Genomic DNA, 5,125 nt, shown 5'->3' on the forward strand with positions numbered 1-5,125 from the left:
TGTGTCATTCCCGGAATCATTTTCCCTCTGTCTAAAAAACAAATTTTTTTTTTTTTTTTAGGTCAATCTTCTTTTTTTTTTTTTTTTCCTTTTTGTCTTTTTTACTGACTGGTAACGGGATCGCAACCCTCGGTGTTGCGCCGGCACCGCGCTCAGCCAGTGAGCGGGAACCGGTCTCCACATGGGATCCGAACCCTTGGTGGGAGCGCCGCCGCGCTCCCAAGCGGCACACTCTCCCGTGCGCCACTGGGCCGGCCCTAGGTCAATCTTCTGATGACAAATTTTCTCCGTGTTTATTTGCCTGAAAATGTTTTTATTTTACATTTATTATTAAAGACATTGTTTGCTGAGTATAGAATTCTCTGTTGATGGTAATTTTCAGCTCAATGAAATCTTCTGGCTTTTGTCATTGTGCTTAAGAAGCTAGAAATTCAACTAAATTTTGCTGCTTTGAAGGACTCTCCCTTGTCACTGGCTACTTTAAAGACTTTCTTTGTCCTTTTTCTTGCACAATTTCATTACATGTCAGGCGAGGATTCTTTCCCCTACTTTCCTTCCTTCCTTTCTTTTCCTCCTCTTTTTCTTTCTCTTCTTCATATTGTTTTACTTTGGTTTTTGCTAATCTTCAGTTTTTAAAAATCCTCAGCCTTTATTTCTTGAAATTTGCTTTTTTTTCCAATTTTTTTCTTTGTCTGGAATTCCAATTTAATATATGTTAAAACTTTAAAAAATCATCCTCTAAATCTATTACTCCCTATTCTATAGTTTCCTTCATTTTTTTCTGTGCTTTATTCTTTTCTCTGCCATACTTTCAAATTCTCTAATTTGTTCTTAACTTGCATCTATTCTCTTGTTAATTCCTCCATTGAACTCTTAAAGTTATTACATGTTCTCAATTTTAGGATTTCTATTTGTTTGTGTTTTTCTTTTTTAACATGTTCTATGTCACTTTTTATAGTTTCCATATCTTTTCTGAAATTTTCAAGTTTGGTTTTTATTTTATTGCACATAGTAAGCATGGATGTTTTAAACTAAGTAATAGATAATTCCAAAATATGAAATTTCTGTGGGTTTATTTCTGTTATTTTTCATTCATGTATAAATCATGCCTCCGTGCGCATGTTTATGTGCCAGATCCTTTATTTGAAAAATTATCGAAATTTAGGATTGTCCTTAGCTTTAGATATATGTCAGGGAACATAGGCATTTGGAAGGGAGGAGTTAGATACTGTGCTGAGTCCCTAGAAACTGTATCTAGATACTTGTTTCTGTTCCCCTATTTGTTTAAAATTGTCTGGTGTACCACTCAGAATCTTAGTAGCCTCTTTGAGACAGGCAAATACTACCAGGACAAAGTGGCTCCAAATATCTGGGTTCAGTCTCTGCATTTCCAGCCAATCTAATCTTGGCCAAGCAATTTCACACTATATAATAAAATATACCAAATAAAGTATTTATTTATTTTTGTATTTTTTATCTTTAATTGTGGTAAAATACATGTAACATAAAATTTATCATTCTGACCATGTTTTTCTTTCTTTTTTTAAAAATGTATTTATTTATTAATATTATTGTTTTTTTACATTCTAAGATGTTGTTGTGTGTCAGTTGAGGGGGAGGGGAAAACAGAGTGGCAGGAGGAGAAAGGAGGGGGCATGGTTGAGGCCCGTGGCTCCACTGTCACTCAGGCAGGGGAGGCCGGGGGCTTCAGGCGGCGGCTTGGTCATTGCAGGGTCGGATGCAGATGTCAGGGGGATGTGGCTGAAGCCCTCGGCCCCCCCACCACCCTGGCTCAGGAGCTCTGGGCACTTCCTGCAGTGGCTTGGTGGTCATCACTGGGCTGGATTTGACCATGTTTTTCCTAGTTCACAATTAAGTTAAATTTAGTGCAATGAAGCACCTGAAAGTTCATCTTTACTTACCTTGCTGATATTATGACTTTAAATGCATATATGAAAACCCATACAAAACCAGCATTGAAAGAAAGGTCAAGAAACATCAGTATAAAACTTATGTAAAAGACAATGATATTTCATTCCTAGTTCAAAATTTAGTTTAAAATTCAATTAAATAAAGCAGCTGAAAGTGCATCTTTTTTCTACGTTGCTGAGATTTTGTTTTTATTTTATATATTTTTTATTTTATTTTACTTATTTTTTATTGTAACATAGTTGATTGTACATATCTGTGTAGTACAGAGCTGAATATCAATACCTGTGTGCAATATGTGATGCTCAAATCTGTATAATTAGTATATTCAACATTATACAGGGTAATATTTCATTACATTGAATTACATTACAATGTAATTTTTTTCATGTCCCTTTACCAACCCTACCCTCTCTCCCTTTCCCACCTCTGGTAACCTCAGTTTTGGTCTCTCCTTTTGAAAGTTCAATATACTATTGTTATTGTATCTTTCTATCTTTTAAAAATTTATTTGTTTACTTTTTAGCTCCTACTTATGAGTGAGAATATGTGGTATTTCTCTTTCTGCGCCTGGCTTATTTCACCTAACATAACTTTTTCTAAGTTCATCCATGTTGCTGTGAATGGCAATATTTCAGTCTTCTTAATGGCAGAGTAGTATCCCATTGTGTAAATATGCCACATTTTCCTTATCCAGTCATCCAATGATGGGTATTTAGGTTGGTACCAAATTTTGTCCATTGTGAATAGAGCTGTGATAAGCATGGGAGTGCAGATGTCCCTTTGACATGCTGATTTCCACTCCTTTGTGTATACACCCAACAGTGGAATTCCTGGCTCATGTGGCAGTTCTATCTGTAGTTGTTTGAGGAATCTCCATACCATTTTCCATAATAGCTATCCCTTTGACATGCTGATTTCCACTCCTTTGTGTATACACCCAACAGTGGAATTCCTGGCTCGTATGGCAGTTCTATCTGTAGTTGTTTGAGGAATCTCCATACCATTCTCCATAATAGCTGAATCTCCATACCATTTTCCATAATAGCTACACCAATTTACAGTCCCTCCAACAGTGTAGGAGGGTTCCTCTTTCTCCATATCCTCATTTTAACCATTTTCAAGTGTAAGTACATTTCACTAGTGTTAAGTACATTTACATTGTTGTGCAAACATTCTCCAGAACTCCTTTTATCTTGCAAAACTTAATCTCTATACTCATTAAACAATTACTTCCCATTTTCCTCTCCCTCCAGCTCCTGACAACCACCATTTTACTTTCTGTCTGTATGAATGTGACCGTTCTACATAGCTCACATATGTGAAATCGTACAGTATGTCTTTTTGTGACTGGATTAATTTTGGATAATGTCTTTGAGATTCATCCATGTTGCAGTATTTGTCAGAATTTCTTTACTTTGTAAGGCTAAATAATATTCCACTGTATAAATATACCACAATTTGTTTATCCATTCATCCACTAATGGACAGATGAATTGCTTCCTCCTTTTGTGAATAAAGCTGCTATGAACATTGGTGCACAAATATTCCTTTGAAACCCTGCTTTCAATACTTTTGGATATATACCCAGAAGTGGAATTACTGGATCATATAGAATTATATTTTTAAGTGTTTGAGGATCTACCATACTGTTTTCTGTAGTAGCTGCACCATTTTACATTCCCACCAACTGTATGCAAAGATACCAATTTATCCATGTCTTTGTCAACATTTGTTACTTTCTGCTATTTTTTTTAAAAATTGTAGCCATTCTAATGGGTATGAGGTGGTACTGCACTGTGGTTTTGATTTGCATTTCCCTAATAATTAGTGATGTTGAGCATCTTTTCATGTGCTTCTCAGCCATTGATATTTTAAGACATTAAAAATACATCTCATTTAGCTTTTTCTAGTTGTTTTCCTCAGGAGAGTTGACCCAATTTACCAAGACTCTAATTACTGAATCTTGAAGTTAGACATCTCAGTGTTTTACTAGGACAAGAAGATATTTTGAACATTGCTGTAATGGGTTTAATAATGGCTCCCCAAAGATTTCCATATACTAATCCCATGAGACCATATTATCTTTTATGGCAAAAGGGACTTTGCATATATGCTTATGTTAAGGATTTTGAGATAGAGAGATTGTCCTGGGTTATGTGGGTGGGCCCAAAGTTATCACAAGAGTCCTTATAAGAGGAAGGCAGGAGGTTCAGAATCAGGGAAGGACATGTGACTACAAAAGCCAGGGTCAGAGTTAGAGAGAGATATTTGAAGATGCTACGCTGCTGACTTTGAAGGTGGAGGTCCCTGAGCCAAGGAATGCAGGTGGCCTCTAAAAACTGGAAAGGCAAAAATAAATTTTCTTCTAGAGCTCCAGAAGGAACACAGCCCTTCCAATCCATTCTAGACTTCTCACCTTCAACTATAAGATAATAAATTCGTGGTGTTTTAAGCTACTAAGTTTGTGATAATTTGTTACAGCAACGGTAGGAAACTCATGCACTTCCTTTGAATTTTGGCTTGAGTGTTGTCATCTTGAGTTATAGTCTCAAGGTCTTAGTCATGGACAATAAAAGTATTGCTGATAAGGAATGCTTATAATGGGAGAACGGGAAAAAGACCTGATCAGGGATTAAAATATACACACTTATTTGGAGCAGTTTTGCTCCTTCTCCATTCAGACAGAACACTGATTCTTCAACAAGCTGATTCTATAATAGAAGGAAGTGTTAGAGCTAATGAAGCAATAGCTTGCTACACTTCCTGGAGTTTTTTCCCAAAATCATAACCCTTAGGAAGATTACAGGAATTTTGGAGAAGTTAGAAATTAAAACAGGGTGTGTAAAGAAGCGGGGAGTGTTTAAAAAAGAAAAAAATGGAAAAGATTCCTGTGTCTAAGTCACATAACAAAAGCAGTTGTGAGTCACTGGGCCTGAGCAGGTCATGTGGATGGGGGTAACGACTTTCAGTGATAACTAGTCTAGACACATGGTCAAAGGGCACACACCTGGCTCTTCTTGGATTTTGGCCCTGGATGTCTTGGCACTGTTCCACTAGAGGAGACTTAATCTGTCTTCTGTGGGAAAGAAGTATCTCAGCATAGCTAAATCAAAGTTTTTCCAGTCCAGTGGTGTGTGGATTCACAGTAAAAATAAATTGATTTAGAAAGAAAATAAAGATTCAATATTTACTG

Source organism: Galeopterus variegatus, unplaced genomic scaffold (genome assembly GCF_000696425.1).
Source record: "Galeopterus variegatus unplaced genomic scaffold, G_variegatus-3.0.2 Scaffold1102, whole genome shotgun sequence".
In the NCBI taxonomy this organism is placed as follows: Eukaryota; Metazoa; Chordata; class Mammalia; order Dermoptera; family Cynocephalidae; genus Galeopterus; species Galeopterus variegatus.